The sequence below is a fragment of the Sorex fumeus genome, unplaced genomic scaffold (assembly GCF_029834395.1).
Source record: "Sorex fumeus unplaced genomic scaffold, SorFum_2.1 ptg000098l, whole genome shotgun sequence".
Taxonomy (NCBI): Eukaryota; Metazoa; Chordata; class Mammalia; order Eulipotyphla; family Soricidae; genus Sorex; species Sorex fumeus.
In genome coordinates, this window is record NW_026606155.1 from 85,978,436 (window position 1) to 86,004,647 (window position 26,212).

A 26,212-nucleotide genomic window follows, 5' to 3' on the forward strand; every position below is an offset into this window, starting at 1 on the left:
TTGACCAGTGTAGTATTCTCACTGCCACTGAGCTTGCAGCTAATCACATGTAAACAAATCATTGCAACGTGGTTAAATGCTGTCCTAGACCGATCTGTATGCAAGAAGGTGTCATTGGAGGCAGAGGGAAGGGACTTTAGGGGAGTTGGGGAAAACTTTTGTTTTTTGGGGAGGGGGGCACACCTGTCTCTGAACTCAGGGATCACTGGCTCAGGGGACCTTATGGGGTGCTGGGCCTCTAGCCTGGGTTGTGTACATGTACCACAAGCTCCCTACGTACTGTGAGGAAAACTTTGAGGAAGGGATGCATTAATTGTGAGTCCTGAGGGAGGGGAGAGACTCTAGGAAAACCATGGGCCAGGGCATTGCTGATAATAATACATCCCTGTTCCCAAGTCAGTATTGGGTGCTTCAGACGACTTTCATTGGTTTTGTTTGTTCTAGAGCTGTGAGTGAAGGACATACTTCGCTGAAGTTGAATGGTTCTTGAGGAGTCTGACAGGGCAAGAGTGCTGGTGCATTGCTGTAGCACCCAAAGAAGTAACTGTGGCTAGGCCCTTCATGGGTCTGGATCCCCAAATGTCCTCTATGGTGGTTCTGGAAAAGGTGCCGTATAGGGTGTGGGAAGGACTGTGCGCTGCTGCTAGGTTTGGTTGGCAGTGGATACACCTGAACAGTCAGAAAGCTTATGATTCGTGTAATAAAATCTGAACAGCAAAAGATATGTGCCTCTTTTCCGGGGTTCAAAGAGGGAAGTGCCAGAGGGCCTATAGGTAACTCTTAACCTGAGATGACCTGCAGCTTTGAATCACTGAGTTTTTCCTATCTAAAGTAGCCTTTTCACCCAGTTTCCTACTCATTTGTCGGTCCAGCCCTGGCTTTACTGGAGCCACAGTTGCCACTCTAGCCCTACTAATTTGTCAGTCTCTAGTTGTTCTTTTATGTACGCTTCCTTTCCTAAAGTCAGGGGTAATTTTTTGTTTATTTTGGGGGGTGGTCACACTCAACATTGCTCAGTACTTGCTCCTGGCTCTATGCTTGGGGATCATTCCTGGCGGGGCTTGGGGTGCTGTGGATCAAGCCCAGGTCACCCAAGGCAATTACTCTACCCACTATAGCTCTGGCCCAGGGGTAATTTTCTTTACTTGCTTTATACCACATTGCTTCCTAAGTAAAATAAACACTTAATGAATGCATGAATGTGAACAATTCAAAGATAATAAATGAAGTTGGGGTAAAACTTAACAATTCCAGAAGAGTAAGAAATGATTAGGATGTTTGTGACCTCTTGAGAAAAGTAATCACAATTAGAGCTAATAAAAGGGAAAAAGAGAAGTAAGTAATGCAACCTGTTAAAGTGCAAAGGGCTTTAGAGAGAAGGGAGAATCCATAGATGCATAAAGTGCCAATTAAAAGCCTTTTAATTCAGAAGAGACCTGTTCAACCATATGTTTGAAATATGGTTAAAAGCTGAAGACAGGCGGCCAGTAGAGATGGGATTTCAGTTAGTGGAGAGTAGTCTTGAGCTGGAATTTTTATTAAATTTTCTCCAAGGGAGGGAAATCTCTGTGGTGTGATAGAGTTGGAGAAGAATAATTGGAGGTTGTATGCCAGATCTGCCAAGTCTTGACGTGCAACTCAGAGTTATCAGTTGTAAACTTGCTTCGACTTCATATCTTGCACAATTGTCAGTTCTGCTTCTCAATCATGGCAGTGTTTTCCTTAAGAAGCAAATGCATGTGTGCTCTTGGACGCTGTCCCTCCCCCTCTGAAAGTTTCTGAAAGATTTTTATGCGGAGGGAACTGGGCTGTTTTTCAATTTTAACAAAGGACAGAAGTGGACTGAAGCCGAGCAAGCAAGGTTTAAGTGAGGATGGCCTGTGCCGGAGGGTTGTTAGAATTTGAGGGAGAGTTTGAAGTTTCCCTCTCCAATAGCATTGCTCCAGTCTGGATTATATGTCTTGCCTTTTGTTTTGGGGGTTTTGTTTTGTTTTGTTTGGGGGCTACAGGGTCGGTGCTCAGGGCTTATTCTAGTTCTGCACTCAGGAATTACTCCTAGTGGGGTTTGGAGGACCATATAGGATGCAGGGGATCTAATCCGGATTGGTCGCATGTATAAGACAAGCTCCCGACCCCCTGTGTTCTCCCTGGCCCTATGTGTCTTCCTTTCTGGAAACAGTGGGCGAGGTGACATGCAGCCTTGTTCTAATACTTGGTGTTTATGAACACAAAACCAGTTCCTTATCTCTCTCTGTCTGACTTTTCCTCCAGTTTTCGTCCTGGAAGGAGATTATATGAATGTCCTCTGAGACTTTCATATTTGGTTTTAAGAAGAGTTTAGGGCAGAGAGATAGCATAGAGGTTCAACTTCTTGCCTTGTATGGGGCTGATCCTGGTTTAATCCCTGGCCCCCAAGAACAGAGCTGTGTGTAGCCCCCAAGCACCTGTGGCACAAACTGCTCCCATCTTCCCACTCCCCCAGAAGAGTTGGTTGGGTTAGGTGACTTATATGGAGAAAGAAAAACTACTAATCTTTTTCATCTTTTATTCAGTATCGAAGCCCAGATTTAAGTATTGAGGCTTTGTTATCTCTTTGGTGGTGGGAAACCATAATTATTTTCAAAGCATTTATGAGTGAAAATAGCTATGGCTTGATGTCTTGCAACTTGCAGGATACTCACCTGTGTGGTATTTTTTTTTGGGGGGGGGGGGAATGGGAAGGCACACTTAATTATGCTCAGGGGCTACTCCTGGTGCTCACTTAGGAATTAGCCCTGACAGGGCTCAGGGAACCATATGGGATGCCAGGGATAGGATTCGGGTTGATCTCATGGAAGGCAAGTGCTCTGCCCACCAGACTATCATTCCAGCCCTGCTCAGTATTTTTAATTTCTGGTTCCATTCTAGCTCTGTGAAATTAGAACCCCTGGGGGTAGAGATGGGGAATTATGTCTAATATTGAGTTCTGCAGAAGCCCACTGCTGGTCTCAATTCTGGGGCTATGAAAGGAACTTGAGGCTGCTCTATAGCTGTTCTGTTCTCCCTAAAGCCTTGCGTCTCCAGGGCATCTTCTAGACCACCTTATCTGTCCCTGGCTCTGTCAGGGCAGGCTTTGGGTAGAAGTGTGCCCTGGAGGATCAGGAGGAAGAACAACTGGCCATAGCCTTACAAAACAGCACAACAGCAGGAGTTTCCGCTAGGGGCCAGCTTGGGCCATAATAGCCCTGTGATCATATCCTGAATCTGGTTTGTTTTTCATGTCACTGCTGCACTTCACAGGGTACTCATAAGAAGCAGTTTGGAGTACTTTTTGCACTCTCTCTGGGCTCTCCACTTAGAAACAATGGCCAAGAGCAAGGGCCCTGTGGCCAGCAGCCCTGCCTGTGTGGGTGAACCTGGGCCAGTCCTGGTAGGGTTTTCTCTCTCCCATCAGTGTTTCTGTCACTGTAGCAAAGCACCGAGAGCCTCAGAACAAGTGGTGGCCAGCGAAAGGGTGAGGTGTCCTCCTGGTTCTGTTCCTTGGATTTCTGCTTCATTCCAGGGACTTTCAAAATGATCCCCTGGGGCTGGAGCGATAGCACAACGGGTAGGGTGTTTGGCTTGCACACAGCCGGCTGACCGGGGTTCGATTCCCAGCATCCCATATGGTTCCCCCTCCACCTCCCCAGCACTTCCAGGAGTGATTCCTGAGTGCAGAGCCAGGAGTAACCCCTGAGCTTCTCTGGGTGTGACCCAGAAAGCAAAAAAAACAAAAACAAAACCAAAAAAAAAAAACACCAAAAAACAAAACAAAACAAAAATATCCCCTGGAAGGAGAAGGAGTCTGCCCTCCCCAGCCCTGAGCCTGTCCTCTGCTGGCAGAGGAGCCCAGCCTCATCTGTGTGTCAGCTCTGTTCAAGATCCCACAGGAGCTGCTGCTTTCCCACTTTGTTCTCCCTCCTGCACTGAGCAGGCGAGCAGCGTGGGGCTGGTCGGTTCCCCATTGCGTCAGGCTGAGTGACTGTCTGTTTCCTGTCCGTGGTATTCTGAGTGTCCTTGGTATTTCTCTGACCTCACTTCTTTCTTCCATTTGTCACCTGTGTTTTCATTTCATGATTCACGAAGAACCTTGCTGCAAGTAAGGCTTCAGCTCTGTAGCCTCTCGGTGAACCCCACGTCTAAAGTTGGGCTTACGGCTGTTATCACTGCCTCTTTGTTTGGCAAACAGTCCAGGCTTGCAGCGGGGGACTCTGTTTATTCAGACCAAGCTTCTCTGGGAGCATAGGCTGTCCTGTTCTCAAAGTAGCTTTTGGTTTTGCTTCATGTTCTGCTGTGTTGGTAAGGAAAAAAAGCTACAGTGTTTTCAGTAGGATCTGGTATATTATTACACATCACATTCCCACTACTGCCAGCTGAACCGCTCCTCTGAGCTCCATTGGGTAAGACAGGACGAGGCCAAATTTTCTCTCAGCTTCCTTTTATAGCAGTTGTCAGCAGAGGGGTGGGATGAAGGCTGCCCACCTGCTTAGTTGATCACTGAATCAAATCTGCTTTTGTGGATTTTACTGTCTTGTCGCCTCTTCTTTAAAAAGAAGCAGCAGCAGCCAGGTGGTGGCTGAAGCACGTGCTTTATGTGCAAGAGCCCTGGGTTCGATCCATGGTGCGGAGTCATGAGCAGAGTGTGGTCCCTCTAGCCTCCCCTCAAAGAGTGGGGTGAGGAGAGGCAAAAAATAAAGTGAGGGTGACAGGCAGTGTGGGCTTTAAAGATTAGTGGTTTTGAAGGCTCAGGTTTCCGACACTTGGTTACTTACCTCCTGAAGTTTCAGCAGTTCCCCAAGGCTGTGTGGTTGGCCATGGCATTTTCCTTGGTTTGAAGGAACTCCAAGAAGACAGAGCACACACAGGAGGCAGAGAGTCTCCTCTTCCATGGACTTCTTGCAAGTAAATGTCACCCCGTCTCACTTGTAACACAGGGAATGTTTGTTAATACTCTTTTGTTGTTGTTTCCCTCTATTAACTTATAAACTACTTTTTTTTTTAAGAATAGTTTTTTGGTTGGGCTGGAGCGATAGCACAGCGGTAGGACGTTTGCCTTGCAAGCAGCCAACATGGCCGACCCGAGTTCGATTCCTCCGCCCCTCTCGGAGAGCCCGGCAAGCTACCGAGAGTATCTCGCCCGCACGGCAGAGCCTGGCAAGCTCCCCGTGACGTATTCGATATGCCAGACACAGTAACAGTAAGTCTCAAAATGGAGACATTACTGCGCCTGCTCAAGCAAATCGATGAACAGTGATGAACAATGGGAGGACAGTGCTACAATGCAGTGCAGTTTTTTTTGTTACTCATTGGCAGAGTGGGTGGGGAGGGGGGTGCTACATGTGCTGGTGCTTAGGGCTTACTCCTTTTGCTTAGTGCTCACTTCTGTCCGACTTAGGGGACCCTATGGGGTGCTTGGGATGAAACCCTGATTGGACACATGCAAGGCAAGCACCTCGCCCCCTGTCTTACCTCTCCACTACCTCCACTACTTACCACACACCTTATCACTCCCTTTACAAATGAAATAGCCCGGCGAGACTTTTGCAGGTTGAAGGGGCTTTCCTTTTCTGCTTCTTCATTCAGAGTTGAGATTTCAGTTGACTTGCACATCTTGGAATAGCCCTGTGAAAAAAAGATCAAGACTGATTTGGTTTCATATTGGCCATATGTTCCTGGAGGAATCCTGAGTTTTTTCTAGATTGGAATTTTCCTTCCTGATGAGACTTCTCTGTCTCTCTTACTTCTCCATGGGCCACTGTCGGTCTGAGGACTGTGTTCCTCCCCGGCGCTTCTGCTCATCACCCCTCCATTCGGCTCACCCCATTATTTTCATATGTACGTTTAGGTTTTCAGGCCATGCCAGTTAGTGCTCAGGCCTACTAAGGACTCTGTCCAGGAGGGACCAGGAATTGAAGCCAGATCAGTCCCGTACAAGGCAGGCACCCTACTTGTACTGTCTCTCTTGTCTCTTGTCTGACCCCTTTAATAGTGCTGGCACCTAGAAAATCAAGCAGAACTTCTAAAAAGTATTAAAAGAACAGAGCCAGAGATATACACAGTGGGTAAGGTGTTTGCCTTGCTTGCAACCGACCCAGCTTTGATGCAAGCACCACACATGATTCCTCTTAGCCTCCTCCAGGAGTAAGTCCTGAGCATCACTGGTGGTGGCCCCCCAAAAAAAACTACAGAGAAATTGTTCATGAAATGTAATATAATGTTGAATTGTGAATAATTATAAAATGATAGTCCAGTAACACTGCCCAAGTCCAAGAAATGGAATGCTGCCCATCTGGAGAGATAATGCAGGGGATTAGGCGTTTGCCTTACATGTGGCTGTCTCTAGTTTCATTTCAGCACCACATGTGGTCCCCTGATCACCGCCAGGGGTCTCTTTAGCACAGAGCCCAAACTGTTCCACCCCCAGCAAAAGAATGCTACCAACAATATGTTGGTAGTTTCTGCAGAATGTGATCCTAACCGTGTCACCAAGGTGGCTAGTACAGACGGGAAGTTTTTCTCATATATAATTAAGATGATTAAAAAAAAATAGTTAAGATCGTGATGCTCTGAAGAAGTTTATTTTAATTTTATTTTATTGATGGGGGATTGGGCTAGACCCAACTGTGCTTAGGGCTCAGTCCTGGCTCTGTGCTCAGGGATCTTTCCTGGTGGTGCTTGGGGGACTATATGTGGTTCCTGGAATTGGAATGGGCTTGTCTGTGTGCCAGGCAAGCACCCTACCTACTATATTGTCTCTCAGATCCCTGTAGTTTTACTTCTCAATTTCTCTCCCCAGCCATTACAGATTTGTGCCACTCAACCATTTCCAGACATTATGCCAGTTCGAACGACCCCTTCTTAGCTTTACTGGTAGTGCTTCCCTGCCTTCCCTTACCCTCCCAATAATACTAGAAATGCTAGAAATAATATTTGTAGTGTTAGTAATGACTAACAACTACTGGGCTTTGCTTCATACTCTGCAAAGCATTTCATAATGTTATTCAGGCAGTCCCCCTTCTTATGGGAAAGACTTCCTCTAGCTCCATTTTGTAGATGGGAAAACTGATGTGAGAGGATCAGGGGTCGGTGAGTAGCTGGGGTTACGTATGTAACTCTGAGTCCAGCCTCAGCTCTCTTGACTTCAGAGCCCACTTTAAATCTTTACTCTGCATACTGTATTGTGTTCCAGGGCATCAGTCTTCTTGGCAGAACATGACCCTGAGTACAGACAAATGCTTTATGTTGCCAAAGCCAAGAGTCTCTGCCTACGTTCTCCTTAGAAATGGGTGTGTGGGCCGCAGAGATAGCATAGCAGGTAAGGCATTTGCCTTGCACGCAGCCAACCTGAGCTTGGTCCCTGGCATCCCACATGGTTCCTTAAGCACTGCCAGGAATAATTCCTGATTGCAGAGTCAGGAGTAACCCCTGTACCCAAAAATAAACCAAAAAAAAAAAAAAAGAAAGGAAAGGAAGAAAACAAAAGAAATGAGCAGTGCTTTAAAAAGTATACTTTCCTAGAGCTAGAGAGATGGTGCAGCAGGTAAGGCGTTTGTCTTGCACGTGCCAACCTGGGTTCCATCCCCAACCCGTGAGCACTGCTGGGTATGACCTCCAAAATACATTTTCTTGGACCAGAGAGATTACTCAAGTGGTAGAGTGCAAGCCTAGCATGTGTGAGGTCCTGGGTCTTTTTACCAGCACCACATATTCTGCTGCAACCCACAACCTCCAACCCCCAGCTCCTGCCAAGTACTGCTTATTTAAGCACACACACATTCTGTCTCTCTCATTACAACAGCAACAATGGAAAGGACCATAGAGATTAAGGCATTTGCCTTGCATGCAACCAATCCCAGTTCTTGTTTACTGTCCCCCAGCACTGCCAGTAGTGACCCCTTGAGCACTACAGGACATGGCCCCAATCCCTTGTCCCCCAAATATATTCCCTAGTCGAGGGATGTGACTCCAGAGATAGAGCACATACCTAGCATGTGTAGGACCCTAAGTTTGGGTTCAAGTCTTCTTCCCTGTGGCTTCCTGAGTCTTAGCGGGAGTGGTCCTGGGGGACAGCAGTGGGATACATGTGTTCTTGCTCTTTCCACCCATCTCCAGATTTCCTGAAGGAACCATTTAACATGTGGCTTTGTAGCCATAGGAATTTCAGAGTGAGAGAACCCTGTTTCTAGGTGACCCATCAGCCACAGGCCGCTGCTGCCTCTTCCTTGGACAGATAGAGGAGGGAAGTAGAGACCACCAAATGCCTTAGGGGGCTTCATGTGACAGGCATGGGGCTTCGGACTCTCCTGCTCTGAGTGGGAGTTGATTATGGAGCTCACACTCCTCTGACTGCTTGGAGTCCATCTCTCCCGCGGCTCTCCTCCCCCTTTCCTGTGTTATTATTCAGCCTTTTTTGTTATCTTTGTGGCTGTTCCCATAGCTGACCTTGCCTTTGAAGCTGTGGAGAATAGTTGTATTAAAATACTGATTTCCTATGGGACAGTAAGTGGATCTCGCTCAAGGGGTTGAGTGCATGCTTTCCATGCAGGACCCCCAGTGCTGTATGGTCCCCCAATAGCACCAGGAGCAACTTTTAGCCCCGAGTCAGGAGTAACTCCCAAGCACTATCAGGTGTGTCCCCCGAACAACTGAAAGAGCTGGATTCAGAATGCCCTTGAAGGACTGACTTGGAGGATAGTAATTAGGATTGAATGAACATGAACAAAATGGAGGTGCTTTGTCTCCCTGACTTCCTGGGAGGGCTTCAGAGTTGTTTCTTTTTTTGGTCACATCTGGTGGTGCTCAGGACTTACTCCTGGCTATGTGCTCAGGGATCACTCCTGGCAGAACTCAGGGGACCATGGTATCAGGGGTCAAACTTGGGTTCACTGTGAGGCAAATGCTCTACCTGCTGTTCTATTGTTCCATCCCAGTTTCTTAGCAAGTATCTCACCCAGCTTTATTTCAAATTAGCATTTTGTGTTTTACTTTGTTGTTTTAGGGGGAACCCCTAAACAATATTCAGGGGACTCTCCTGGTGATAGTTGATCATCTGAACCAGCAGTACAGTGTGAGGGCCTGAGATGTGGCATGCACTATCCCTGCAGTGTTGGGGACCATCAGGTCATCTGGGCAATGCTGAGGGGCTACCAGGCTTGTGCCCTGTGATGCTCAGGCCATCTGGTGCAGGTGGAACGCGTGTGTCATAAACCCTGTCCTCTTTCCTCAGCCCCTCACATTTGTCCTACTTTCTTTTCTTCCCTCGAGTAGGCATGGGATTTGAACTCATGCCCTTTTTTTGCCTGTTTAATCGTGAAACATGGAAGTCCCGAGTTGGGTGGGTTAGTAGGGCAGACCACAAGCTGTTTGTGGTCATGGGGGAGGAGTCCTGGCTTTGCCACCTCTCAGCTACTGCCCTGGAGAAAAGCAGCACCTGCTTCTCAGAGCCGAACTTACCCACAGGCAGGCTACAGCCCCTGCCTGCTGGGAACCGGGAACTGACACTCGGCAGGCAACTTCCGTCCGGGATACCCCATGATTATTTTCACATGACCCGGAACCTGCTGCTGACTTCTCTAAGCACGCCCTTCCTCCTTGTAGGACACCCTCCTGACCTCTTTCCTTCCCCCTCTCCCCAGGCTGCTTTGCTCTCCCCAGACGCCCCTGAAGCAGCTCAGAGAGACTATCCCTCCTGGGACATCCATCACTGCGTCAGGGATGGGGCTTCATGTCAGGCATGGGGCCTCACGAATGGGGTTTCCGAACACATTAGGGAGGAAGAGTGAGAAGCAGTGGGCATGCGAAAGTGCACAGTCAGAGCCGGGGCTCAGCAGGAGAGCACCTGCCTGGCCTGGTGAGGCCTCAAGTTCCATCCCCAGCACATTCAAAAACATAAAAATAAGCAGTTTCCGGGGCTGGAGCGATAGCACAGTGGGTAGGGCATTTGCCTTGCATGCAGTTGACCTGGGTTTCGATTCCCAGCACCTCTGAGTACCGCCAGTACTCATTTCTGAGCGCAGAGCCAGGAGTAACCCCTGTGCATCGACAGGTGTGACCCAAAAGGCAAAATGAAATAAATAAGCAGTTTCCATTTGGGGCCCACTTGGAACTCCACATTTTTACTAAGTCCCCAAGTGTTATGTCCATGCTGCTCCTCCATGGACCAGACTTTGAGTCGCTTGTGAGTGGGTGTAAAAGGGTGATAGCTGTGGTAATGTAGAAGGAACAGATTCTTCCCTTCTGAAGAACTGGCTTCTCTTGTTTCAGGAGTTGTTGTGAGGGTTAAATAATGGGAAAGTTAATGGTAAAGTTTTCAGCTAATAAGGGGTTGCCAGTCTTATCACGGTTCATAGATATCTAGAACACCCAGGAGTTGCTGGCAAATTTTATGCTTTTCAGTTTCTGTTCATGAGAACCCCTTTTTTTGCAGGTTCCCACCTTTTTTGTTGTTATTCCTACATTTAATTATTCTTCCTCTGTGGCTGTTTATTGGACCTCTCTTCAGTTGCTTTTTCTTGCCTATATTCTAACTTGTATCACGCATACTCGACCAAAAAGTTGTTATTATTTTTATTTTAACTACTCAGTGCAACTTATTCCAGGATTATGGACATGATTTGGGGGAATTAAAAGAAAATGTCAGGACTGGAGCAATAGCACAGTGGGTAGGGTGTTTTGCCTTGCACGTGGCCAACCCAGGTTCAATTTCCAGCATCTCATATGGTCCCCCGAGCACTGCCAAAAGTGATTCCTGAGGGCATGAGCCAGGAGTAATCCTTGTACATTGCAGAGTGTGACCCAAAAAGCAAAAACAACAACAACAAAAACAAACAAAAAGAACAAAGAATAAAATGTCAAACCAGTGACTGGAACCTGGAGAGTGGGAGTCACTGTGGCTGATTGGGAATCACTGGAGAGACGTGTGTGCTTTTTCACTGCACCAGCTTCTCTGGAAATGAAAGTAAGTTTTCTTTGGGGCCTAATTAATTTATATTGAGAAATAATTGAGGAAGCAAATTAGTTCTGGAGCAGCCTTTCAGGCTGAGAATTTTTAGCGTGAAAATGCATTAATTTTATAGCCAACTGTTTCAAGCTTCTAACATTGTTACTAGAGCAAAATAGGTTCTGAAATGATTTTTGCCACAATAAAATTCACGTGGTAGTAACTTTGCGCCTTTCCTTACACGGCTGACTTACGTGCTTTGGTTCAAACTTTGAAGAGTATGTCTCTGGGCGCAGACATTCTTGTTTCTTCGGGTCTAGTGTTCATAGTATTAGGTTTTATTCTGTGCAAACATTTTTGCCACATGTGTACACACTTTTGCTGTTATTCACAGTAGTGATATCTTTTAAGTCATCCACGTAGCCATCAGCAGGGGGTTGATATACATCCATAACATGAACTACTATACTTCCTAAAAAGAATGGGGTCTATTATATGAACCTCATATATGATAAGGTGCATAAGATACATTCAGTGGCAAAAATATATATATTTATACACAAGTTTTTATGTTAATTATTATGTATATTTTTTGTTAAAGCACACATGTATTTGTGTTTACCCAGCAAAGAAGTGAGACTCTAAGTACTAAACTGTTGCTGATATTGGTTTCCTCAGGGAGGGAAAATAGATTATGGTGAACTTTTACCCTCATCCATCTATATTTCAGTAATGTTGGGATATGTTATAACGTATTATTTTACAAACTTCTCTCCAGCATGCAGCCAACATGGCCGACCCGAGTTCGATTCCTCCGCCCCTCACAGAGAGCCCAGCAAGCTACCGAGAGTATTCGATATGCCAGACACAGTAACAACGAAGTCTCCAGTGGAGACGTTACTGGGCCCGCTCGAGCAAATGTGTATATGTTATATTTAAAACTGAAATATGGGGCCAAGAGATAGTACAGTATATAGGGTATTTGCTTTGCACATGGCCAACCTAGGTACAACCCCTGGCATCCAGTATGGTCTCCCAAGTCCCGTCAGGAGTAATTCCTGAATGCAGAGCTAGAAATAAACCCTGAGTATCTCCAGGTATGCCCCCCACCAAAAAAGAAAACCACCTAAAATCTGTTTACTTTTTTTTTTTTTAATGGATACATTTTGTAAATTAATTCTGGGGCTGGGATGTGGTTCAGAGGTTTAGTGCTTGCCTTGCATATATGAGGCCTTGGGTTCAATCCCTGACCCCACAAAAAACAAAAAAAGTATTCTAGTCTTTTGATTTTATTCTTAAATTAGAATTAAATTCAGATTTGTGAAGAGTCATGCCATACATGTAGTTATCAAAGTCGGGGATAATGACTACTTTGTTCGTACTCATTTATGACGCAGGGATTATTCTGTTTAGACCTTCCATGGCCTCTGGAAAGGCAGTAGAATTCTGCTTCCTGCTAAAATTCCTAGAGCTGGCTGTGAAACACACACACACACACACACTCACACACACACACATATACATCTGTATATATCAGACACAGTTTTCTGTGCTGTGATACTCTAGAGTTACATGAGGCACAGCCTCTGCCTTCTGTGCAATTAAAAGCTAGTAGGAACGCTAAAACATAGTCATAGAGGGACCAGAGTGATAGTACAGTGGGCAGGGTGCTTGCCTTGCATACGGCTGACTCGAGTTCGATCCCCAGCATCCCATATGGTCCCCCAACCACCACCAGGAGTGATTCCTGAGTGCAGAGCCAGGAGTAACTCCTGAGCATTGCCAGGTGTGGCCCCAAAACCAACCAATGAAAGACAGAGCCTTAGAAACTTCTGACCATGGTGGTCAGTGCATGGGCCAGGTGAGCGGTGTAAACTAAATGCTGCTGTAAGAACACCAACACGTGGGTGGCCAAGGGAAAGGGAAGCACAGGGGATGTGAGCTAGGCCTTGACAGAAGGCTGGGGTTCCACTGTGGAATAGTGGAATACCAGGCAGAAGAAAATCATGAACTACAGCCCCAAACTGCTTTTCACAAGGATTAATAACCCAGGTTGACCCACTCATGTGATTCTCTAAATAGGAGTAGGAACTAGAAGAGAGCTTGGGATGGGAGTGGAGACATGTTGACTTAATTCATTAGCAGTACGGTAGAGATACTGAACAGAAGAGGGACATGACTGAGGCCTTCCTGTGGAAAGATGACTATGGCCGGTTATAGGAGGGAGGATGGATGAGGGAGCATGTCCAGGAGCACAGTGCCCAAGGCCTCCGTGAGGTGTTGGCTTGGAGAGGAAAGGGTGGGAGTGTTCTGCGGAGAATTACGGGATGAGGAACCCTTCCTTCCCAGGAGAGTCCCGTGGTACAAGTTGGCAGATTGCGGGGACACCAGGAATCCTCCCACTTTCTGCTGTGTCCCGGAACTCATACTCACCCTGTACCTAGTCCAGATAAGGAGCATTTAGGGTGTTCTTCCTGCTTATAAAGTTTGGCCACCAAGATAAGAAAATCAGGGATGCAGAGTTGGTAGATGAGAAAGATTATTCCTTACTGATGATCAGGCCAGTATCTCGCACACTTTTACTTATGATTCTGGTCTTGCTGTAGATAAGACTGGCCACAGGGGAAAAAAATTCCCCTATGCTGCTTGCTTTTTTGGGAGGTTGAGTGATGCTCAGGGATTACCGCAGCCTCTGCCCTCAGGAATTACTCTTGATGGTGCTCAGGGTCCGTGTGGGATGACAGGGATCGAACCTGGGTTGGCCCCATGCAAGGCAAGTACTTTCGCCTCTGTACTGTGGCTCCAGAGTGCTTTCTTTGGTTGAGGTAAGCCTCACCTTTGCCTTTCCCTTTGCAAGTCTGCTCTAGTGGCACAGTGGTGTTTGAACCACTCTGGATTTGGGCCCATGCTAACATTTATGTTAGAGTCCCCTTCCCGTAGAGTGAAAGCTGATTCCGTCCTTACTACTTGCTCTTTCTGGATGTGAGTGTCCCTTTCAGACCCTGGTGTGTCAGTTGTCTAGGAAACAGGTGTTTGTGGTCTGTGCTGACTGTAGGTTCTAGTGTGCCCTGGGTGTGGGTACACTGGCATCAGAAGACCCTCTTCCCTCTTCTTCTATGACCACCTCAGTGAGGAGAGCTCAGGACCCTTTTGGGGAGGGAGACACATCCAGAGGTGCTCAGTGGCTATTCCCGGCTGTGTGCTTGGGGTCTCTTCTGGTAATGTTCGGGCACATATAGTGCCAGGATTTGGACCTGAGCCTTCTGCCTATGCAAAGCATGTGCTTCAGCCCATTGAGCGGTCTCAGAACCCATTCTAGAACCATTTCAGCTACTGAGGAGATCTTGCTGAATGTTTTCAACAGTTAAGTTAGCAGAGTGGGGACCAGAGAGATAGCACAGAGGTCAAGGTGCTTGCCTTGCACACAGCTGACCCAGGTTTGATCCCCGGCACCACATATGGTTCCCTGAGCCTGCCAAAAGTGATTCCTGAGTGCAGAGCCAGGAGTAAGCCCTGAACACCACCAGGTGTGGCCCTCAAACAATAGTAATAATAATAATAATCACTGTCACTGTCCTCCCGTTGTTCATAGATTTGCTCGAGCGGGCCCAGTAACGTCTCCATTGGAGACTTAGTTGTTACTGTGTTTGGCATATCGAATACATCACGGGTAGCTTGCCAGGCTTTGCCATGCGGGCGAGATACTCTCAGTAGCTTGCCGGGCTCTCCGAGAGGGGTGGAGGAATCGAACTCGGGTCGGCCATGTTGGCTGCGTGCAAGGCAAATGCCCTACTGCTGTGCTATCGCTCCAGCCTAATAATAATAATAATATAATAATAAAACTAGCAGAGTAAACCCTGTTGTTCCTCTATTTCCTCTTAGGCCTTCCTCCACAGAGGCACAGTGATTTCCTCCTGGGCTCTTCTCCCAAATGCACCATTCTGTGCATTTGAAAGAACCTGAACTTTCTTCCTTCAGGTCACTGTGGTTCATTATTTTCTCCTTGATTATGGAGGCAGGGAGGCTAGAGTTTGGAAGTGAAGGAGTAAGACATTAATCTAGTATTCCCCTGATTGATTCTCTACCCCTTTAACTGTGTGGCTGCTGTTGTGGCCTAACTTGGCTGTTGTGGTTGCCGGGGCTCAGCCACACCCGCGGCTCCTGGGGGTCACACACACTGGTTACACAGAAGGTGCTCTGTTGCAGCCCCAGGAGTCCCAGACCTCAGTGCAACACTGGGGACTGAACTCAAGACCTCAGGCTTGCAAGGCTGGTGCTTTAGCTCTGAGTCATTCACAGTGCCCCCCTCCACCCAGGGTTATCTTTACAGCCTCCTGGGGAGCCTTAATGTGGAGTCAGTGAACCTTACTCCACATCCGTATCCATATCCGTTACACACTGAGGAGGGTATTGCTCTCAGAGGAAAATCCCACAAAGAAATTCTGTGGCTGATCTCCTCCCCTCCCCCGGCCCCCACCCTCTGTGCTGGGGATCGAGCCCAGGGCCCCATCCATCCAAGGCAAGTGCTGGACTGCGAAACTACAGCCCTGCATCCTGAGAAGCTGTAATGAGGGGCTGGAGAGATAGTAAAGCAGGTAGGGTGCTTGCCTTGCACAGGGTTCCATCCCTGGCATAGCCAGGAATTAAGCCTGAGCCCACAGGAATAAGCCCTAAGCATTGCTGGGTGTGACCCCAAAACCCCCAAAGTAAAAAAATAAAATGGAAGCCTCAGACAGAAATGGCATGCCAAAGAATTCCAAATCAAAAGTAGAAAAAATAATACATAGCCAGAGGGTAAGGTGCTTGTTTCGCATGTGGCCAGTTTGGTCTCTGGCACCACATGTGGTCCCCCAATCCCCTCTGGGAGTAAGCACCACTGGGTGTGGGCTAAAATCAAAACCAAAACAAATGTCTTAAAAGCCGTATTGAAAGGCAGGATTGGAAACCTTTGTTCACTGAGATTCCCGAGTTTACAGCCCGAGAACTCTAAGGTCGCCTCCAGCGCGGTGGCAGATTTACCTTCCTAAGAAGCAGAGGCTGTTTTCATCCCCGCACCAGAGAACTGGCTCTGCTCCAGCGAATGCTGGGCTCTGAGCAAGGGGGCCTGCGTCTCGCTCAGAGTGGAAGTTCCTCCTTTCTAGAGACTTCTGGGGCTCAGCAGTGGGACTGAACCCCTCCAGATGGGGTGGAGACCGGCCCCCGAAGCGGGTCTGTTCTGGGGTCTAGGAGCGACCTTTCCACCCCCTCCCGGATGGACTGCACTTTGGACTGTGACGGGGCAGAAGTGAGCGGGCAGGGGCGGGCGAGACACGCCTCCCCGCCCCCGCCGCACCGGTCATGGGGCTCTGCCCAGCTGGCCCGACTCCGCGCCAGGCCTGCCCTCCTCGGGCTGCCCCTGCGGCTTGGCGCAAGCTGGCAGGCAGCTCCCAGCATCGGGTGGCGAGTCGGCCTGTGGGATTAGCCTGCCGTGTGTGGGCAAGACAAGGAGGGTTATTCTTAACCTGCAGCGAGGGAGGGCAAGGCCCGGAGACAGGCCTGTGACTTGCTTGTTTATAGGAAGAGCGAGCCCGTGGTTTGGTGGGAATGAGTGTGACCGCCGGTGTTTCTCTCTTCAGTGAAAAAGGCAGGAGAGGGAAGAGCGCAGCGGGTGGCAATAAAACATCACAAAAGCAGAGCCAGGCTTCCTCTCGGGGGCTGGGGTGCCTTTTCCGGTGTGAGTTCGGCCAAATCCTGGAGGCCTTCATGGCTGTGGCCTCTTGGGTCTCTCTCTGGAGAGCAGGCCTGCTGCCTGGACTCTGCAGACGATCCGAGGCCCCCGTGTGGGAGAGGACCGCCTCTGCCTACCCCGCGCTCCTCACCCTTCCTGCCCGCTTTTCCCTGTCTGCTGTCACAGGCGGTTTTCTGGTTTTCCCCTTCATCCCCATCATACTCCTCGGTCTGACCTCGCTCGCTCCCGAGCACTCAGTCCTTGCTTCTGTTGTGAAATCGAGTGTTGTGTGAGTCCTGTCAAACATCCCGAAACACTGTAGACTCAGCACGTCAGAAAAGAGGCGTCCGCGGTGGTCAGCCTCCTCAGTGCAGGCTCAGGCCCTTCAAGGGCTCCACCTCTACGGGCGCACTTGAAGGCTTTTGTCTTGTTCCTCCAGAGAGACGCAGTGCTGGGCTGTACCTGTTCATCTTTGCCTTGCCACTTTTTTTTGAGTCACGCCCAGCGATGCTCAGGGGATACTCCTAGCTCTGCACTCAGGAATTACTCTTGGCAGTGCACGGGTAGGCCCTGTGGGATGTTGGGGGAGTGAACCCGGGTCAGCCACGTGCAAGGCAAATGCCCTCCCCACTGTGCTATCACTCTGGACCCGCTTTGCCACATATGAATCCATTCTTTGTTTTCTATTCCTATTCCTTTTGTAACACTTCCCCTTTTTTGCTTCACACTGACATGCTCAGGGGTTACTCCTGGTTCTGCACTCAGGAATTACTCTTGGCGGTGCTCTGGGGACCATATGGGCTGCCGGGGATCAAACCCAGATTGGCCTCAGGGAAGGCAAATGCCCTGCCTGCTGTGCTGTCATTCTGTCCCCTCTTACTTCTTTTGTGCTGGTCCAGATCCTCATTAATTTCCTTCCTGAACTATTTGGTTTGTTTGGGTGCCGGGATCCAGTTCAGGACCTCACGCGTGCAAGGCCTGTGATCTGCTGGTGAGCTGCCTCCCCAGCCAACATCATTGTAACAGGCTCTCCCAGGCCTCCCAGCCTAAGTGAGCGTTGTCTGCAGACATTGTCTCCACACAAAGCTTTAAGCCCCTGGCTTGAATCCTTGGGACCTTGCTGCATCCGCCTTCCCTGAGCTACTCGGGTGGACAGCACTTGCTCCCACCATTGGTCACCTCCATCTGTTTCCTCTGCCCAGTATACACATGCAGCTTCTTCTAGCGAGAAGTCCTCCAGCTTGAACCTCCACCTGCCAGACAGACACCTGTCCTGTGTGCGAGGCCCCTGCCAAATACCGTCTTCCTTCCAGGAAAGCTTCCTTGTTCTCTTCCTTGAGCTTGCTCAGAAACCACCTCTCCCCACTCCTCCTGGGAATCCTCAGCTTTTTCCGTGTGTCTCTGACCACAGTCCAGGCTGCACTGCGGTCAGTCTTGCAGCATCCCAGATGGATTTGAGGTCAGCATGTAGAGCCCCCTTCCTCGCTCCCCCCCACCCCCCACCCCCCTTTCATCCCCACAGTGCCCTCACACAGCCCTTGGGAAATCTGCTTTACACTGTGACCCAGTGTGCACACACCCTGGAGCAAAAGTTTCATGGTCAGTATTACCCCCTTCATGCATGTGTATTGGATCTTTTTTTTTGTCCTGTTCCATTTGCTCATTATCTTCTAAATTGATTTCAAGTTCTGTTAATAGGCTGCCGTCTGCACGTAGGAAAATACTGTGCTATCTAGTGTGAATGAGTGGTTGTTTCTGTGGCCTCGGAGCCACCTGTTTTTTCCATCGACTCTAATGAGAGCCAGAAGAGCACTTAAACAGTTGACTTCAGTCATTCCTTCTCTCCTGGGAGTAAGCTATTATGAAGTTATTCCTTTATCTCATTAAAATAAGGGACGAGATTTTACTTTCCTTTTTTCCCTCTCAGCAGGATCCAGTCGCACCCTGCCCAGGACTGCTTGGGGGTGGAGGGTATCTGCAGGGTACCTGGAGTAGAAAGCGGACACCCTCTTTCAGCCCTGTATAGGCTTTCCTCCCCTCTCATCGCTCACCACCTGCCAGAGCAAAGGCCCAACCACGACTTGTGCTGTGCTGGTGGGCTGGTTTGACTGCGGAGGAGTCCCCAGAGGAAGCAGTCTGGGCACTGTCACTTCCCTTCTGAGTAATCTTGGCACCACCCGCCTGTGGCACTTACGTCCCATCACTGGCCCTCAGATCACTTATCTAAAATCTCCGGGACCATACTTCTCCTTGGTCCCCTTTTCTGCTTCATTTCCCTCCAGTGATGCTTGGGGTCCAGAGATGGGCTTGCTTCCTTATGTGGAAAGAAACTGGTATTCAGGGGGAACCATGGATGTTGGTTCTCAGAGTGTGGTCTGGGAACCCCTAGGAGTCCCCAAGCCCTTCTAGGGCGCCTGTGAGATCCGCCCTCTTCCAACTACATCTCCAAATGAGGCCAGATTTTCTTCAACCAGAATAACATCACGCAACAGATCGAGTGCAGACGCACATTCGCAAATCCAGCTGTTTCCTCTTAAGCCAGACATTAAAGAGATTTGCAAAAATGTAAGCGTGCCACTCGTCTCACTGACTATTTTTTGTTTTGGAAACTAGTTATTTTGAATAAGTGCCCTGTTAACATTGAATGTTTGTTATTGTTATTTTTAAATGAATTAAAAATATTTAAAGGTATTTCTATTGTGTTTTCTAACATAGTAAACATTGATCAAACGTGTATAAACAAAAGCCCGCTTGAGTCCTTGATACTTTCTTTTGTTTTCTCCTTGATAGTTTCTTAGAGTATAAAGAAAGCAAAGAGTGACAGAGACGAGAGTGTGAAAATTGCCAGGCTTGGTCCTGCTGTGGTAGCAGGTCACCTCAGGGCTCACTGCGTGGACAGTGATTTCTCTCTGGCCCAAGCTTGTGTTCCATGAGGTCAGCACTTGGGGATCGGGCTGAGGGGTCCCACGGTCCCATCACTTGCTGCCTTATGTCTAGGGCCCCCAGGGATTGCTCAGTGGTGAAGTGCTGCCCCTGCAAGTGAGGCTTCAAGTTTGAATCCCTGGCACATGACAAGGGTGATGGAGGTGGCGCTTCAGTCCCAGTGGCAGTCTGCTTGGGATTTCTGATGCCTCACCAAAAGGTATGACATCCCATCTCTACCCTGCAGTCAGATCAACAACCTTGGAGAGGGAAGGGAAGGAACAGAAAGCTTCCACCAGGGAGTAGTATGTGGAACTTCGTAACAGTGCGCAGCCCTGAGAAGTGATTTGAAAGGTTTCGCCTGGCAGTGCAGGGTCTTGAGTTCAAATCCCAGAGCTGCACCTGCACTGAGGTGATCAGGACAGTCCGGCTGTGTGAACTGTGGCAGTAAGGACTGCAAGTTCAAACCCAGTGCTGTCTGCTGGTGTCGAGGCCATCTGGATGGCCCTGCTGTGTGGGACTCCCACAGAGAAAGGGCCTGGAAATGACTTAGGAAGTGCCCAAGGCAAGAGAAAGGGCCCAAGCTTAATTCCTGGTGCTGCTAGGAATTGTGCCAGTAGGATTCAGATCCATATGTGCAAGTGAGGATCCAGACCGCTCCACAGTTTGGGGTCCCCAAGGAAGGGAAAATTGGGGTAGGAGGGAAGTGTAGTCTTACAAGCACTTATGGAAAAAGCATAAATAAAAAAGAAAACCGAAGTCATGAGCTCTTTGTGCCTCTCTCTGCTGGGTGGGTGAGTTTCACCAGAGAGCGTCATGTTCAGGAGTGGTCAGGGAAGTGCGTCCAGTGTGCTGCTGCAGACATACTACTTTTTATTTATTTATTTTTGCTTTTTGGGTCATACCTGGCAATGCACAGGGGTTACTCCTGGCTCTGAACTCATAAATTACTCCTGGTGGTGCTCAGGGGACCTTATGGGATGCTGGGAATCGAACCCAGGTCGGCCGCATGCAAGGCAAACGCCCTACCTGCTGTGCTATTGATCCAGACCCCATACTACTTTTTAAACTATACCTTTTCCCCATTTTTTAGGGAAAAAAATGGGAAAATATCTGAAAGATATCTATCTCAGATGCCCAATAATGATTTAGAATGGAATGAATAATTGTATGATCACCATCTGCTTAAGAAACCAAGGGTTGGCCTGGGAGAGATGGCCTAAAGGGCTGACCATGTTGTCTGCATGCAGAATGTCCAGGTTTGATCCCCAGCACCACAAGGTTACTTTGAGCACTATATTGGGAGTTGGCCGTGATCCTGACATGCTCTGTATTTCATGGCCTCTTTCTCATCTGATCTGTCACTGTCACTGAAGCCTCTGCCTGGCGTTAGTTTATTCCTCAACAATTTATCAAGTGCCGTCAGATACTGTTAAAGCACACTGGTGAGGGATAGCTCTGTCCTCAGGGAGCTCATATTGTGACGGAGAAAAGACAGTAAGAGTCTGGACAGAGATAAAAATCAATGTTGGGTCATGACCTAATTCTAGGAAGGGAACAGGCGCAGGGTAATTGGGGTAGAGGCAGTGAAGCCAACCTCCGGAGCTCCGACCTGGGAGCAAAGGCCTGTGAGTGTTAGCTGTGTGAACAACGGAGAGAGGAGGGTTTTTGTAGGCGTATCTATAGGACCTTCCTACAGAGTTTGTATGAGGCTGCAGTGGATAGGGTAGGGTCAGCGAGGGGGCCTGGGAATTGGGATCAGTGACGAGGTGGCCAGAGGCTCCCAGGTGATTAAGGGTCTTGTAAGCCTGTGTACAGATTTTGTTGGTTTGATTTCCTGATTTTTGAGCCACACTCAGCGGTGCTCAGGGGTTATGCATGGCTCTGTGCCTGGGAATCACTCGCTCAGGGAATCATATGGAATGCCAGGGTTGGAATCCAGCTTGATCACATGCAAAGCAAGCGCTCTACCCTCTGTACTACCTCTCTAGCCCAGTATGTACAGAAGATCGGTAGCTACGGAGGGTTTATGGCAGAGTGATGACATGATCTCATGGATATTTGAATTTCATTTTTTGTGGTGGGGCTTGTGCCTCTCCAGCAGTGCTCAGGGCTTTTTCAGGATCCAGAGACCGAACTTAGGACCTCACACATGCAAGGCATGTGCTCAACACGTTGACAGTACTGCCCAGTACTGTCTTGTGTGTTAGAAAGAATCTCTGTGATTGTCATGCAGAAACCGTGGGCTGGGCTGAGGCAGAGGGCCCACGGGAAAATACAGCCACAGGAAGAGCATGGCCGCTTCAACTAAGAGGTGACTTGGTGAAAGTTTGGCACCTGTTTTGTTATGTCTGGAGGCTACGCCCAGCGATGCTCAGAGTTTACTCCTAGCTTTGCACTCAGGAATTACTCCTGTCAGTGCTCAGGGGACCATATGGGATGCCGAGGATTGAACCCGGGTTGGCCACGTGTAAGGCAAGTGCCCAACCTGCTGTTCCATGGCTCCAGCCCCAAATGTTGAGGAGAAAAGGCCTTGGTTTATAGTGCTGGCTGAGTTGTCCATGGTGTAAGCATTCCCCACCATGGTCACTTCCGCCTTCCTTGAGTGGCCCTGGGGAAGCAGGAGCTAGTGCTGGCTGACTCATGCACGTCCCTTGGACTTGGGGGAGTTTAGTTTGCTCCATGTCTGCAGGGGGCATACCACCTCATCTCCATTTACAGGGATCGATGGGACTGTGCCCCTTATTGGAAAGGGTGGCCAAGGAGGGGACTGTGAAAGAGAGAGAGGGTGGCTTATCCTTCTTCATGTCCAAGGCCTTGCAGGAGCTGTGGACTCTCAGATCCTTTGAAAGTGGAACTCCGCCCAAACCTCCCTGCAAACAGGAAACTGGTTTTAGTTAGAACATAAAATAAAAACCAGCTGATGCCCCTGACTGTTCTCCCCTGCTCCTCCCCCTCCCCAGAGCCAAAGGAAACTACTTTTTCCCCCTCTTGGAGAGCTGGTCAGAAAGCCAGAAACAGCCCAAACCAAAAATGCGTTTGAAAATAAGCCAAGTTTTGAGCCCTGGCAGACTCGTGCCCAGGGGGTAGCTTTCTGATCCGGAAGTCAGCTCCTCCGACCACTGACCCCACAGCAAAGTGGCCGAGAGTGCATGAGGTCAGAGCCTGCAAGCGGGGCCAGCGGAAGAGACTGTCTGCAGTAGCTTGCTTTCTCAGACCCGAGCTGCCAAGCCTGATAGTCCGTCTGGGAGTCAGTCGAGTGTGACCAGCATTACTTTTCAATGAGACAGAGTAGAAGAGAAAAGAAAAGACCTCACAGGCCACCAGTGGGACTGCTCTTCAGTGAAACTCAGTTTTCTACACGACTCGCGCTCACACGTGCGCGCGCTCGCATACACACACACACACGTTTGTGTGCGTGCACCCTGGATTGTGAGACACCATGTGTATCTTACCGTGGTTTGTGGTCAGAGAAGTTGGGTAAACATGGTCTTCAGGGCCTGAGTAACGCTCTCTCCTTCCTGCTTTATATGGCAGTTGAACTGTCCACTCTAGTTTTAGCATCAACTCTTGGTGGACAGGGACCATCTGCCCACAAAACACCCACCCAGATTCCTATCAGAATCCCAGAACCAGCCGACTGGTTGAATTTTTGGAACCAAGTCTAAGCTGAGGGAGGGATCCGATCCATGCACGTCTGAATCCATGGATTTCCTGCCCTGAGCATAGCTCCTTCCTACCCCCTTTCCGAACTGTATGGACACTGCGGGCAGAGGTAGTACAGCGGCTAAGGCACTTGCCTTGCATGCAGCTGACCCAAGTTTGATTCTGGTACCTCATTCGATATGCCAAACACAGTACCAAGAAATCTCACAATGGAGACATTACTGGGCCCGCTCGAGCAAATCGATGAACAGCCAGAGGACAGTGCTACAGTGCTACCTCATGTGGTCCCCTGAGTCCTGTTTCAGGAGTGATCCCTGAGCACCAAGCTAGGAGTAATTCCTGAACATTGATGGGTGTCACCCATCCCCCCGCCCCCTGCGAAAGCTGCCTGATCTCACAGGAGGTTTAGTGCCTCAGCCGAGCCTGCAGGCACATTCGTGCCGGCATAATGGCTCTGGTCTGAAGTGCCCTGCACTGAAAGGAATCAATAGACACTTGTTGGATTCCTGCTGGGGTTCCAAGAGCCACCAGAAACTGTTGGGGACCAAACCAGGGAACGAAGTTTTGTTTTATTTTGTTCTTTAATTTTTATTTTCTTTATTTATTTGACTTTTTTGGGTCATACCCGGCTCAGGGGTTACTCCTGGCTCTATGCTCAGCAATTACTCCTGGTGGTGTTTGAGGTACCATAGGAGATGCTGGGGACTGAACCCAGGTTGGCTGCGTGCAAGGCAAACACCCTACCTGCTGTGCTATCTCTCTAGCCCCAGGAATTAGTTTTTATCCGTGACATCCCAGACGACTTGGTTTGGTCTTTGACCATTGCAAGGTGTTTCTTTTCATTGACTTCGGACTAAACCAGTTCTTGGGGACAGGAATCTAAACTGGCCCCTTAGGAGCATGGTGAAGTCAGTGAGAGAGAAGGGGAAACCTGAATCTCTACAGGGGCCTCTGCCTCTCCTCAGGCAGTACCTCTCGACCCTCAGAGCCCTTCTTTGAGCCAGGGAACACGGAAAGCAACTGAGGGTGTGACAGAACCAAGTGGAGGGCCAAGCCCAAGTTTCTGGTCACCTACTGATTGACCAGCCCAGGTCTCAAGGTGGGTGAAACTGATGTCAGTGGGCCCCACAGGTGGCTTATGTAAAGCGGAGAGGAGAAAGATGGACACTTTCTCACCATCTACCTCTGCCATCCGGGACCCAGGGTTACTGGGTTCTTGTCTCGTCTCACAGAAAGGAATTTCAGGAGTAGACAGGCAGTGAAGTAAATAGATTTTATTTGGAGAGAGAGAGAGACAGAGACAGAGACAGAGGGAAGGAGGGAGGGTGGGGAGGGGGGGGAGAGAGAGAGAGAGAGGGAGAGAGGGGGAGAGAGAGAGAGAGAGAGGATTCTCCAATGGCGGAGAGGGCCCCTAGACACATCCCAGCATTAGACACGAAAGCATGAAAGTACACATCTCAAGAAGGGAGATGTGGGCGACACATGTGCTTAGGCACCACATGTGCTCGGCCACATGGGCTCAAGCAGCACATGGGCTCCGGCAGCACATGCGCCCCCTTCCTTTGTTCAAGGTGACTTTTTAGGGTTTCTCCACCCTGCCCCCATGTGGGGCTTCTTCCTAGGTAAAAGTCTGTTGCTAAGGAGGTTACCAGGGAAGTTGGGAGTGGTGATGGTCTTCTTTGAACTGACTCACTAAAGTTAATCAGAGTAAGGGAGGGGTCCAGGGTATTCGAGGAATTTTCTTCATGGGGAGGGGTCCAATCTCCTCAGGGTCCTTTGCTGCTTAAGGGTGGATCAGCCTTAGAATTTTTCTCCCAGAAGTTTTGTTGATCAAGTATCATTGTCCAGGGCCTGTCCCTATTTACCTGCCTACATCAATACCATGGCTGGAGCTTATAGCATAGCGGATAGGGCGTTTACCTTGCACGCAGCCAACCCGGGTTCGATTCCTCCATCCGGCAAGCTATCCCATCCGCACAGCAGAGCCTGGCAGGCTCCCTGTGGCGTATTTGATATGCCAAAAACAGTAACAATAAGTCTCACAATAAGCTCAAGGGCTGGAGTGATAGCACAGCGGGTAGGGCGTCCGCCTTACAAGCGGCCAACATGGCCGACCTGAGTTCGATTCCTCCGTCCCTCTCGGAGAGCCCGGCAAGCTACCGAGAGTATTCGATATGCCAGACACAGTAACAACAAAGTCTCCAATGGAGACATTACTGGGCCCGCTCGAGCAAATCGACGATCAACGGGAGGGCCTTTATCTTTATCTTTATCTAAGTCTCACAATGGAGACATTACTGGTGCCCGCTCAGGCAAATTGATGAGCAGGAGAACAGTGCTGCAGTGCTACATCAACCCCACAATGTGGGGCATAGGACTGATGGTGCCCCCTGGGTGCAGTGTTGGCGGGATCTTTCATTTAAAGTAGATTTTCCGGGGGCTCTGCTCTGGAACTGAGACCATGGTGGTGGGACTATGGTCATGGGGGGGGGGGGTGACGAGGTTCTGAGAACAGTGATGGAGATCTCCACGGTGTTGTCCCGTCAGCCCCCCTGAGCACTGTGCATGCCCCTTTTGTACTCTGCAGGAAGTGGGGCTTAGCTGTCCTAGTTCAGTGTAGTCTGGGCATGTTTGACACAGTGCTTCACAGAGCTCAGTGCCAGCCTTCCTGGGCTCCTGTCAATTCCTCAGTCCCTCAGTTTGGGCAGAGCCCTGTGAGGCGGGGAAGAACGTGATGGAACGCAGATCCGGGAAGGATGAGTCACCTAATTGACACCTAACAGTCTCTGGCTCCCGGCAAATCAGAGCAGCCTTTCTTTGCTGTCTGCTCAGCCTTGAAGATCAATGACCTCCCTGGGCCCTAGTTTGTGTGGGAGCCTCGAGCTGAACTGTTGCCACTCAGCTTCCACGTGGCTCTCATCCTCAATCTGGTTAGAGCTGGTGGTGCACGCTGCTTCCCC

General features: G+C 49.2%; 1 protein-coding gene across 1 annotated transcript in view; it reads left to right on the forward strand.

Annotated features, from left to right (window-relative positions):
• MAPKBP1 (mitogen-activated protein kinase binding protein 1) overlaps nucleotides 1-26,212 on the forward strand; it is a 51,735-nt gene that overhangs the window by 2,691 nt on the left and 22,832 nt on the right. The window lies entirely within an intron of this gene.